The sequence below is a fragment of the Manis pentadactyla genome, chromosome 12 (genome assembly GCF_030020395.1).
Source record: "Manis pentadactyla isolate mManPen7 chromosome 12, mManPen7.hap1, whole genome shotgun sequence".
In the NCBI taxonomy this organism is placed as follows: Eukaryota; Metazoa; Chordata; class Mammalia; order Pholidota; family Manidae; genus Manis; species Manis pentadactyla.
The window spans coordinates 90,753,333-90,767,865 of NC_080030.1; positions in this window are offsets into that span (position 1 = coordinate 90,753,333).

Below are 14,533 nucleotides of genomic sequence, written 5' to 3' on the forward strand. Positions count from 1 at the left end.
CTCATCACGTGAAACTGAGGAAGTAAGAATTTCACACTATTCATAAACTGGACTGTCAGGATTTTTTATACCTTCTTCAATGCAATATAAATGAAACTAGACTTACAGAAATAAATCCCTACAGGAAAAAAAAAGTATTAGACTCTTATCTATCTAAGATAGATTTGTAGTATTGCAAAGTGTCCCAGACACATGAGATGCTCTGGCCACACCCCTGACTAAAGTCTCTGATGAAGATGGTCCACACTGGGCACTGGATTATTTATGGCATATCCTGTTTCATTTATCCTTTTTCTTTTTGCATGTGCCAGGGTTGTTTCAACCTGCCTTCACTGTCATTTTGACTCTGTCCACAGAGTTTGAGAACAGGTTCTCCTTGGGGTGGAACTCTGTAAATGTGGATGCGAATGCTGCCATGATAAACACGTCACCATTGACTGCGGCAACATGGAAATAATTTGTGACCTTGACAAGAATAGTTGTAATGGAGTAAAGGGAAAAAATCTCAATTAGAGTAGATGAAGGAGAAAACAGGAAGTAGAAATAGCAAATATATCTTGACTTCATGAGAAATTATGCTGTAAATGAGGAGGAGCAAAGAAATGGGACCATAGTTGTGGGGGGATATATGACACTTTTTAAAGATGGGGTATCTTGGAGTATATTTGTTTAAATGTATACTTGTATATATGAATATTAATAAAAATATTTATTGCATCATTTTTTGTAAGAAAAAGAAGGAAGAGAAGAAGAGGAGGAAGTTCCAAAGCAAACAGGCCAAGAGCCCGTAAATGTGAATTCAAGCCTCCAGCTCTAAGGAAATAGGAAGGAATAAAAAAACTTTAGAAGCTCTTAAAATATTAATTTGTTCCCACTTCCATGGAAACAAAATAAAACAAACATCTGGAGTCTAAACTCAGCAAGGGGATCCCCACCCTTATAGTGACAAACCAATCTCCCTGGATTAAAATCTGATTCTCAGATTTAAAACTAGCCATTCATGAGGCATTCATTCAAAAATAGCTTTGAATTCCTACAGTTCTGGGCCCTCTAATAATTATAGTAGGACTAATAAGGGCCCCTAAGAACATATGACATAAACAAATTTATTTAATAGTATAACTAAAACCAAGACACAGAAGATTAAATGCCAGCAGACTAACACAAGGGGTGTCACAAATGGTTTTGAGAAGCTGGTGCAACAGCATCTGGAGGGTGATTGTCCTGTTTGCTAGAAGATCAGAAAAGACTTCTTGGAGCTGAGGGTGGGATTTGATAGGTAGAGTAGAGAGGATAAATTTGATTAAGTGAAAACAATTTAAAGAGAGACATGTTGGGTAAAGAGACTGACTGGAACAAGCACATCACATGGAGTAGATACACAGCATGTTGGGGAATAAACAAGCCAACCAGTCCGAGTGGGAATGGCATCTGGCACATAGCGACAGGTTGAGGCCAATAAAGGATCAGCAAAGTGGTTTCCAGAACACAATCAGGGGCTATTTATATCATGTAATATTTAATAGAGTTAGATTCTAGGATAGTAAAGGTGAGATTTTGTTCCTAATAGTTCTGAGTGTTTACATTTGACACAAATCCTGCATACTTTGTACATTTGAAGGCTGTATAGCCAAGTGGATTGTTTTTGTTTGCTGAAGAAGGTGGCTAGCCACACTTCAGTTTCCCCTTATTTGAAATGGTTCCTACAGTTTATAGATTCATATTTTTTTATTATTAATTGTTTGAAAAAGTATTTCATCCATTTCATAGCTCACAATCAGTAAAATCACACAAATTTATCAAGAATACTGTCTGCCTTGGGAAGACTTCCACTCAGGATTTTGTTGTTGGCAGTGGTGGTTGTGGGGTGTGTGTGTGTGTGTGTGTGTGTGTGTGTGTGTGTGTTCTTCACAGATAAGTTTTAATATTATTTTAGTAGGACTAGTAAGGACTAAGGACATTTTAATTTAATATGATAAATAAGACTGAGATGCAAAAAATTAAATGCCAGCAGAGACAAGAATCCAAGGGGTGTCACAAGATAGTTTTGAGAAGCTGATGCAAAAGTATTTGGATGGTGATGGTTCTGTTTGCTGGAAGATCAGAAAAGACTTCTTGGAGGTGAGGATCTTCCTATTTGGAAGATTCTGTCATATACTAGCTCCTGGTTCCATACATTTCCAACTTCATTTCTCTTTCATTCTCAACATACATCCAGAGCTGAGTACTATAGGACATCATGATTCAACCTCCAGCCCCGCTCATTTGCAATTCAGCACAAAGAGTGGTGGGCATATTCCTTGAAGCACTTTCTATGCCAGGACAACTAACAAGAGCTAATCTAAAGTTAGAAATGACCACGGGCCTTATCAGTGCATCCCACTCTCACCAGACTAATCAAATTCTCCTTGGCTGGATCCCAAATTGCTTGCAGCCATTCCAGCACCACTCATTCTGACAGAAAGTGTGGCAGGGTTAAGCATAAGTAGAAGACAACAATGTTAGTCAATTAAGGCTACCGTGACAACTATTGCAAATTTTACAAAATCATATGGCCATATGGATACATGTTGAGGCCACTCCCATGCCTTAAACGGGCCCTGAAACTTAAGCTTACTTAGTTTCATATTAAATCCATCTCTGAGTATCTGCATTTAAGCAGGAAAATGGAAAAAAAATTAAAGACCACCTGGTCTTTAGCTTTCTTTATTCAGTATTCAGTGAGTGATTCCCATTTGTTCAGTAGAATACCTGACATTTAAAGAATACAAATTATTAGAACACATGGTCCTTGACATGGCAGTCAGTACATACATACACATGAAACAGCTGGATAGTAATTCCTGATGAATTACTGCTTATTGTGACCATATTAAGACAAAGGAGTGAAAAAGACATTTGGGCCTTTCCTGGGAGACATAAAAACAATCAGCTCAGTGGGACTGGGTCTGAGAACAGAAATTCTTCACTGGAAGAAGGGGTGGGGAATCTATCAAACATGTCAAAATGCATTAAGAATGTCTCCCATTGTATTCCAGGAGTTATTGCACCCAACTCCTTTTCAAAAGGACAATGTCTCCATTAAATAGTAATTTGCTGACTGGGCGGTAGAGATTTGCAATCAACGTTCATTTCCATTATATAAGTATTTAGTGTAATAGATTTATTTGTATCAACATAAGAAAAGCAATGCTGGCATGGGCTGCAGGCCAGACTATGGAAAAAGCTCCATTATGTTGAATTGGATGTTTTATGATATTTGATAAACTGGTGATTCTATCAGTAAGGTTCATCACACTCGGAAACTAGCACTTTTCCATAAAACTTCTTTTTTCCTTCCACATCTCTTCCTTGTCATCATTTGGCTGATGTCAAGCAGATTGTCAAAATTATTATTTATAATATTAATATTCTCCGAAATGTCTTTATGCATTTTTTCCTAATAATACCATTGCACACAGTTAAAATCAAACAATCATCTCCCAAACTTCTAATAATCAAGTTTAAATTGATCTCCATTTTATTCTCTGCATACAGTCTTCCATGAATTCTTTAAAAATGTAATGAAAGATGGAAACCAAGATGGCGGCATGAGTAGGACAGTGGGAATCTCCTTCTAAAAACATATATATTTTTGAAAATACAACAAATACAACTAATCCTAAAAGAGAGACCAGAAGACACAGGACAACAGCCAGACCACATCCACACGTGCGAGAGCCCAGCGCCTGGAGAAAGGGGTAAGATACAAGCCTTGGCCTGGCGGGACCCGAGACCACTCACCCCAGCTCCCGGCGGGAGGAGAGGAGTCGGAGCAGGGAGGGAGAGTAAGCCCAGGACTACTAAACACCCAGCCCCAGCCATCCGCACCAGAGTGCAGACACAGTGCGTGCGTGGAGGGCTGGAAACTAGGGAGACAGGGCAGCAAGACCTCTGAGCAGGTCCCGAAGCTGATGCCCCTGTGACAAAGAAAAGCGGGGGCTTTTTGAAAGACTTAAAGGGACAGGGACAGAACAGCTAGACGGAAACAATCCAGGTCACAGCCCAGCAGCTGGAAAGTCCAGGGCGCACTAACCCCCTGGGCAACAGCTCTGAGACCCCTCACAGAGGTAAAGAGCCAAACAGCCCCCGGACCATTACCCCTCCGGGGCGCGGCCATAGCAGAGCAGCTGCCTGAGGCTGGCCACGTCCTCAGCAAGGGAGCTTCCTCCATACCGGCCGGGCAAGATACAAAGACCCAGTCTACACGCAATTGCCCAACACAAGCCACTAGGGGTCGTAGTTGTCCCAGTAAAGAAAGGCCAGTAGCAAGTGGAAAGTTTGGCCCTCCCAGCTGACAGTCAATAGCACCTGTCAACATGAAAAGGCAAAAAAATATGATCCAGACAAGACTAACCCAGACAGCTTCAGCATCTGCTACATCTTCCCCTGAGAAGGAATCTGGGGAGATAGATTTAGCCAGTATTCCTGAAAAAGAATTCAAAACAAAAGTCATAACCATGCTGATGGACTTGCAGAGAAATATGCAAGAACTAAGGAAGGAGAATTCAGAAATAAAACAAGCTCTGGAAGGACTTCAAAACAGAATGGACGAGATGCAAGAGACCATTAATGGACTAGAAAACAGAGAACAGGAACGCAGAGAAGCTGATGCAGAGAGAGATAAAAGGATCTCCAGGAATGAAAGAATTCTAAGAGAGCTGAGTGACCAATGAAATGGAACAATATCTGCATTATAGGGGTACCAGAAGAAGAAGAAGAGAGAAAAAGGGATAGAAAGTGTCTTTGAAGAAATAATTGCTGAAAACTTCCCTAAACTAGAGGAGGACATGGCCTCTCAGACCACAGAGGTACACAGAACTCCCATGACAAGGGATCCAAGGAAAGCAACACCAAGACATATAATAATTAAAATGGCAAAGATCAAAGACAAGGACAAAGTATTAAAGGCAGCCAGAGAGAAATAAAAGGTCACCTACATAGGAAAACCCATCAGGCTATCATCAGACTTATCAACAGAAACCTTACAGGCCAGAAGAGAATGGCATGATATACTTAATGCAATGAAACAGAAGGGCCTCAAACCAAGACTACTGTATCCAGCACGATTATCATTTAAATATGAAGGAGGGATGAAACAATTCCCAGACAAGCAAAAGTTGAGGGAATTTGCCTCCCACAAACCACATCTACAGGGCATCCTAAAGGGACTGTTCTAGATGGGAGCACTCCTAAAAAGAGCACAGAACAAAACACCCAACATATGAAGAAGGGAGGAGGAGGAATAAGAAGGGAGAAAAATAAAGAATCATCAGACCATGTTTATAATAGCTCAACAAACGAGTTAAGTTAGACAGTAAGATAGTAAAGAAGCTAACCCTGAACCTTTGGTAACCACAAACTTAAAGCCTGCAATGGCAATAAGTACATACTTTTCAATAATCACCCTAAATGAAAATGGACTGAATGGACCAATCAAAAGACACAGAGTAATAGAATGGATAAAAAAGCAAGACCCATCCATATGCTGCTTACAAGAGACTCACCTCAAACCCAAAGACATGCACAGACTTAAAGTCAAGGGATGGAAAAAGATATTTCATGCAAACAACAGAGAGAAAAAAGCAGGTGTTGCAATACTAGTATCAGACAAAATAGACTTCAAAATAAAGAAAGTAACAAAAGATAAAGAAGGACATTACATAATGATAAAGGGCTCAGTCCAACAAGAGGATATAACCATTATAAATATATATGCACCCAATACAGAAGCACCAACATATGTGAAACAAATTCTAACAGAATTAAAGGAAGAAATAGAATGCAATGCATTCATTCTGAGAGACTTCAACACACCACTCATTCCAAAGGACAGATCCACCAGACAGAAAATAAGTAAGGACACAGAGGCACTGAACAACACACTAGAACAGATGGACCTAATAGACATCTACAGAACTCTACATCCAAAAGCAACAGGATACACATTCTTCTCAAGTGCACATGGAACATTCTCCAGAATAGACCACATGCCAGGCCACAAAAAGAGCCTCAGTAAATTCCAAAAGATTGAAATCCTACCAACCAACTTTTCAGACCACAAAGGCATAAAACTAGAAATAAACTGTACAAAGAAATCAAAAAGGCTCACAAACACATGGAGGCTTAATAAAATGCTCCTAAATAATCAATGGATCAATGACCAAATCAAAATGGAGATCCAGCAATATATGGAAACAAATGACAACAACAACACAAAGCCCCAGCTACTGTGGGATACAGCAGAAGCAGTCTTAAGAGGAAAGTATATAGCAATCCAGGCATATTTAAAGAAGGAAGAACAATCCCAAATGAATGGTCTAATGTCACAATTATCGAAATTGGAAAAAGAAGAACAAATGAGGCCTAAGGACAGCAGAAGGAGGGACATAATAAAGATCAGAGAAGAAATAAATAAAATTGAGAAGAATAAAACAATAGAAAAAAATCAATAAAACCAAGAGCTGGTTCTTCAAGAAAATAAACAAACTAGATAAACCTCTAGCCAGACTTATTAAGAGGAAAAGAGAGTCAAATCAACAGAATCAGAAATGAGAAAGGAAAAATCATGATGGACCCCACAGAAATACAAAGAATTATTAGAGAGTAATATGAAAACTTATATGCTAACAAGCTGGGAAACCTAGGAGAAATGGACAACTTCCTAGAAAAATACAACCTTCCAAGACTGACCCAGAAAGAAACAGAAAATCTAAACAGACCAATTACCAGCAACGAAATTGAAGCGGTAATCAAAAAACTACCAAAGAACAAAACCCCCAGGCCAGATGGATTTACCTCGAAATTTTATCAGACATACAGAGAAGACATAATACCCATTCTCCTTAAAGTTTTCCAAAAAATAGAGGAGGAGGGGATACTCCCAAACTCATTCTATGAAGCCAACATCACCCTAATACCAAAACCAGACAAAGACCCCACCAAAAAAGAAAACTACAGACCAATATCCCTGATGAACGTAGATGCAAAAATACTCAACAAAATATTAGCAAACCGAATTAAAAAATACATCAAAAGGATCATACACCATGACCAAGTGGGATTCATCCTAGGGATGCAAGGATGGTACAACACTAAAAAATCCATCAACATCATTCACCACATCAACAAAAAGAAAGACAAAAACCACATGATCATCTCCATAGATGCTGAAAAAGCATTTGACAAAATTCAACATCCATTCATGATAAAAAACTCTCAGCAAAATGGGAATAGAGGGAAAGTATCTCAACATAATAAAGGCCATATATCATAAACCCCCAGCCAACATTATACTGAACAGTGAGAAGCTGAAAGCTTTTCCTCTGAGATCGGGAACAAGACAGGGATGCCCACTCTCCCCACTGTTATTTAACATAGTACTGGAGGTCCTAGCCATGGCAATCAGACAAAACAAAGAAATACAAGGAATCCAGATTGGTAAAGAAGAAGTTAAACTGTCACTATTTGCAGATGGCATGATATTGTACATAAAAAACCCTAAAGACTCCACCCCAAAACTACTAGAACTGATATCAGAATACAGCAAAGTTGCAGGATACAAAATTAACACACAGAAATCTGTAGCTTTCCTATACACTAACAATGAACCAATAGAAAGAGAAATCAGGAAAACAATTCCATTCACAATTGCATCAAAAAGAATAAAATACCTAGGAATAAACCTAACCAAAGAAGTCAAAGACCTATACTCTGAAAACTACAAGTCACTCTTAAGAGAAATTAAAGGGGATGCTAAAAAATGGAAACTCATCCCATGCTCGTGGCTAGGAAGAATTATTATCATCAAAATGGCCATCCTGCCCAAAGCAATATACAGATTTGATGCAATCTCTATCAAATTACCAGCAACATTTTTCAATGAACTGGAACAAATAATTCAAAAATTCATATGGAAACACTAAGGAACCCGAATAGCCAAAGCAATCCTGAGAAAGAAGAATGAAGTGGGGGGGATCTCACTCCCCAAATTCAAGCTCTACTATAAAGCCATAGTAATCAAGGCAATTTGGTACTGGCACAAGAACAGAGCCACAGACCAGTGGAACAAAATAGAGACTCCAGACATTAACCCAAACATATATGGCCAATTAATATATGATAAAGGAGCCATGGACATACAATGGGGAAATGACAGTCTCTTCAACAGATGGTGCTGGCAAAACGGGACAGCTAGATGTAGGAGAATGAAACTGGACCATTGTCTAACCCCATATACAAAAGTAAATTCAAAATGGATCAAAGACCTGAATGTAAGTCATGAAACCATTAAACTCTTGGAAAAAAACATAGGCAAAAACCTCTTAGACATAAACATGAGTGACCTCTTCTTGAACATATCTCCCCAGGCAAGGAAAACTATAGCAAAAATGAACAAGTGGGACTATATTAAGCTGAAAAGCTTCTGTACAGCAAAAGACACCTTCAATAGAACAAAAAGGAACCCTACAGTATGGGAGAATATATTTGTAAATGACAGATCCGATAAAGGCTTGACATTCAAAATATATAAAGAGCTCATGCACCTCAACAAACAAAAAACAAATAATCCAATTAAAAAACGAGCAGAGGAACTGAACAGACAGTTCTCCAAAAAAGAAATACAGATGGCCAACAGACACATGAAAAGATGCTCCACATCGCTAATTATCAGAGAAATGCAAATTAAAACTACAATGAGGTATCACCTCACACTAGTAAGGATGGCTACCATCCAAAACACAAACAACAACAAATGTTGGCGAGGCTGTGGAGAAAGGGGAACCCTCCTACACTGCTGGTGGGAATGTAAATTAGTTCGACCATTGTGGAAAGCAGTATGGAGGTTCCTCAAAAAGCTCAAAATAGACTTACCATTTGACCCAGGAATTCCACTCCTAGTAATTTACCCTAAGAACGCAGCAATCAAGTTTGAAAAAGACAGATGCACCCCTATGTTTATCGCAGCAGTATTTACAATAGCCAAGAATTGGAAGCAACCTAAATGTCCATTGGTAGATGAATGGATAAAGAAGATGTGGTACATATACACAATGGAATATTGCTCAGCCATAAGAAGAGGGCAAATCATACCATTTGCAGCAACATGGATGGAGCTAGAGGGTATTATGCTCAGTGAAATAAGCTAAGCGGAGAAAGAGAAATACCAAATGATTTCACTTATCTGTGGAGTATAAGAACAAAGGAAAAACTGAAAGAACAAAACAGCAGCAGAATCACAGAACCCAAGAATGGACTAACAGGTACCAAAGGGAAAGGGACTAGGAAGGATGGGTGGGTAGGGAGGGATATGGGGGGGAAGAAGAAGGGGGGTATTAAGGTTATCATGCATAATGGGGGGTGGGAGAAAAGGGAGGGCTGTACAACACAGAGAAGACAAGTAGTGATTCTACAACATTTTACTATGCTGATGGACAGTGACTGTAAAGGGGTTTATACGGGGTACCTGGTATAGGGGAGAGCCTAGTAAACATAATATTCTTCATGTAAGTGTAGATTAATGATAACAAAAAAAGGGGGGGGAATTACTCCCTGATAGGATAAAACTAATTGTAAATCAACGACTAATGCATGCTTTAAATATCCTTAATTTTGATCACTTAAAGGGTGTCAGATGATCGGCTATGGAGGTACATTTTTCTGATAATATTCCTTTCTCTTAAAAAAAAAAAAGCAGTTCCTTTGTGGTGACCTCCAAGGAGTTCTACACAATGGTATAAAGGGCATATCAAAGTGTGGGCAAAGGGTCTGTTTGTGTTTATACAGAGGATCAAAGCCTAATTGGGCTACCCAGAAAATGAACTAAGATATGATATGAAAAAGAACTTCCAACATCAGCACTCTCTGGAAGAGTCATACCAGAAGATGATCATCAAAAAACCCCAACAAAGATCCAGGCGCTGCTACAGTTGTAGCTGCATTCATCCCACTGGTTCCTGGACTTGCATGGGAATGAAGAAGGAGATATCTAAGCTGGCCTGTGCATACAGTAAAACAACAAATTTGACTGGATCTATACTGTTGGAACTCAACCAAGAATTAGGAGAAGTGCAAATTGTAGCGCTCCAAAATCTTACAACTACAGACTATTTACTGTTAAAAGAACATAAGGGATGTGAACATTCCCCAGGAATGGGTTGTTTTCACTTGTATGATTTCTCTCAGACTGTTCAAGTTCAGTTGGACCATATCCATCATATCATAGATAAATTTTCACAAATGCCTAGGATGCCTAACTGGTTTTCTTGGTTTCACTGGAGATGGCTGGTAATTACAGGTATGCTTTGGTTATGTAACTATACTCCTATTATGTTAATGTGTGTGCACAATTTAATTAGTAGTTTAAAACCTATACATGCTTAAGTTACTCTACAAGAAGATATGTCAAAGAAATAATCAATCTTCCCATGTTTTCTTCCGCCTGCTACTTCTATAGCTTTTCTCCTTCCTTCCTAATTACAACCCTTAAATAGAATTCATGCCTCATATCAAATATACCGAGTATCATAATTCTTCCAAGTGGTAAAGATACCTCAAGACAAATGCTGGGCATAGAAGCCACAGGGCATAAATCTGCAAAGAAGTAAAAAGCTAACCTTTTCAAACAATAAGGCTTCTCTCTCACTTACCAACTTTACATTTCCCTGTATGGCCCCGGAAGATGACTGGTTAGCCAGAGATGGGTAAGATTCCTCAAGGGAGGAACAACCTAAGACAGGCACAGTTCCAGGGGGACCATCAGGTGAGAAATTGGGGATCAACAGAGGTGAGGCTTAGAACCTCACCCCCCCTGTTTTGAGAGAAATCTTCTGCATACGTGGATGTTTTATTGCCCTTGTCTAGCTTGGATTAACACTTAGTCTACAGGCACACACCTGATCATCTTCATGTGCTCTCTTACAATACTAAACTATGTTTTCTACCTTTATCTTGCATCTACCTACCACTTCAGCATTTTATTTAAAAAAAAATAATAATAATAATAAGGGAGAAATTCTGGGATTCACATATAAATCAAGTATAAAAATCAAACGAATATTCATATTTGACCTGATTGTTTATAGTTCATAATGCATGATCAAAACCGAAAGTTTCTGTGATGACTGCCCTTGTACTGTTCACCATGTAAGAACTTATTCACTATGTAAGAATTTGTTCTCCATGTAAGAACTTGTTCGTTATGCTTCAGAAGATTGGAGACTGACGAGAATTAGGCTTGGGGTGGATTAATGATTGTGCATTGAGCATTGACTCCCCTATACAGAATTTTATTGTTGTTAACAACCATTTGATCAATAAATATGAGAGATGCCCTCTCAAAAAAAATATGTAATGAAAGACATTTAAGGGAATCATGTAAAAAGATTTGAGCTTACCATTCGAATATGTATCCTTCAAAACAGAATTGTCATCATCTTAGGTATACCTCTTTAATCATATTGTGACAAATATTTGTTCCTTGTGACAATACAGTTTACAGAATCCACTTTTTCCCTCTTTTAGGATTACAAAATAACAGGATTACTAAAGGTAAAGTGAATTTAAAGTAATCCAAAAATGTAAAAAATATATTTTAATACTAGAACTGCTTGGGATCCATGAAAGGATGTACAAAGAAAAGCATGCCAGAGAAGGAAAGTTTAAAAAAAGGAAGGGGGGCTTTTTGATTAAATGGATAAAAATCCTACTATTTACATGTTTATTACTTTTCAGGGAGAACAATTGAATTTGTATGATAGAACTTTTGCCATTAAATGTCATTCACTCAAACATTGGAGGGATGCAAAAAATAAGGGCTCTTTAATCAACAGGTAAGTTGGGCCAACAAGACATTTATAGGAGTCCCGCCTTATCTGGGGGAGAATATGTCCCAAGACTCCCAATGCATGCCTGAAACCACAGATACTACCTAACCCTCTATTTACTTGTTTTTTCTACATATACATACCTATAATTAAAATTTAATTTATAAATTGGAATACTAAGAGATGAACAACAGTAACCAATAATAAAATAGAACAATTACAGCAATATACTGTAATAAAAGCTACATGAATGTGGTCAATCTCTTTCCCTATCAAATATCTTTTTATACTGTTATTCACCCTTCTTGCGATGATGTGAGGTGATAAAACGCCTTCTGATGAGATGAAATGAGGTGAATGACAGAGGCAGTGTGACACAGTGTTAGGCTGCTTTGACCTTTTGATGATTCATCAGGAGTATCATCTGCTTCCAGAGCTCAGTTGACGGTGGGTCACTGAAACCATATAAAGTGAAACCATGACTAAGGGGTGGGGGACTACTGTACTTTCATGCTTATTTGAGTTTCACCAAAGTAAATTAATGATAGATGGTCAACTTCAGAAGATTTCTGAACTGTTTTACTTGCAACCTAGTTTGTTTTCTTTTTTCTTTTTTTTCTTATTCTGACCTGACTTTGTAATTCAAGCCTCTGCACGGCTCAGTCGAACTTAAAATATGTTCCTCAATTACAAAACGAAATACACTCTTCCCATATGATCCAGCAATTGTGGTCCTTTGTATTTACCCAAATAAATATAAAACTTATGTCCACACTAAAACCTGCACATGAATGTTTATAGCAGCTTTATTCATAAATGCCCAAACTTGGAAGCAACCAAGATGCCCTTCAGCAGGGGAATACTGGGAAGGAGCTCGTTTCAGTGTCACTGGGAAGCTGAACAGAGTGAGACTAGAGTCAAGGAAGTTAAAAAAGTTAAGCAAGTTTATTACACTCTGTGACAGAGTGGACCCTGACCTAATGTCAGACAGGCCCTGAATATTTGGTGATAGTTCCTTTTTATGGTGCTTGCAAGGGTATTTAGGAGGGTTAGTGATATGCAAACAAATGTTGATTGATGAGCTGGCAATGATGAAGCTAATTGCCACTATACTGCTTTTTCCCAGAATTCTCTCTGCCCACCAAGGGGGGCTAAACTGCAATGCTGATTTATGTTAATGAATTTATGATGAGGAAAGGTCACTTCAGGACACCCCAGGAGCACGCACAGTTGGACTCTAGCTTGTGTGCTTTCTCTGTGGTTTTACTCCTCCTGTTAGAGGTTTTCTCATTGGTGGAAGCTGTCTGCAATCCGGACCTCTCTGTGGTCAGCCTGACCTCTCCTCCCACCTCTCTCTGGCTCCCTGCCTAACAAATGGACAAATAAACTTTGCTACATCCAGACAACAGAACGCTATTCAGAGCTAAGAACTGAGCTATCAAGCCATGAAAAGACACAGAAGAAACCTAAGTGCATATAACTCAGTGAAAGAAGTCAATATGAAAAGGCTATATATATACTTTATGGTTCCAACTATATAACATCCTGGAGAAGACAAAATGATAGACAGTAGAAAGTTTAGTGGTTGCGAGGGGTTAGTGGGAGGAAAGGCTACATAGGCAGAACACAGAGGATTTCGGGGCACTGACACTATTCAGTGTGATGTTATAATGACGGATACATGTCATCATACATTTGTCCAAACTCCGAGAAAATACAACACCAAAAATGAGCCCTAATGTAAACTATGAACTTTAGGTGATTATAATGAGTCAGTGTAGGTTTATCAGTGTGCCACTTTGGGGCAGGACTTCCATAGCGGGGGAGGCTATGCATGCGTGGGGGCTGAGGCTATGTGGCAACGCTCTGTAATTCCTGCTCAGTTTTGCTGTGAACCTAAAGCTGCACTAGAAAGTAAAGCTTATTATTTTTTAAAAGGTTAAAAACACACTTCTGGAATATACACATTTCTGCTAAGAGAGATTATCTCTTAACGGTGGAACTAAGGGTGCTGTAATTTTTTCTCTCTTTTTATTTGACAATGTTCCCCCCAAATTGTTTTTGTTTTTTTATTTTGCTCCTCAAATATCTGAGTTTTTTAATTGCATTATTTAAATAATTTCTATGTATACTGAGGATCTTGATTGGGGTTTACTTTCTGCCCCAACACTATTTCTGATTGGAACATAGATAAATGACAATGGCACCTTATCTTCTTCCTCCAGTCAAAGCCAGTCTCAATCATATGGACAGATAAGTGACTCAAATGAACTCTGTGCATATGTACATCATATTAAAGACAAATTCTTTAAGAATCTCTGTTACCCATATAGGTTACTTACTTTTCTTTTTTTTTAATTAAGGTAAAACGCTAGTAAACCAAAGACCTAACTTAAATATTTTGAAGCTAGGTTTTAGGCCACTGTTAGACAAAACACTAAGTTGCATCCTTGAGATCAAGATGAAGAATATTGGTGATCATACAATTAGATGGCTTAAATAGAAGATTATTTAATAGTTAAAAGCATGGGCTCAGTCTCAGATGTCCAGTTATTATCTTAGCTCCAAGACTCTTTAGCAGGTAACTCTGAGAGGTTACTTTGTTTTAAAGTTTATAACAAACTTTAAAGGGAAAGGATGTTGATGTCTTCTCTGTTAATTCAGAAGGT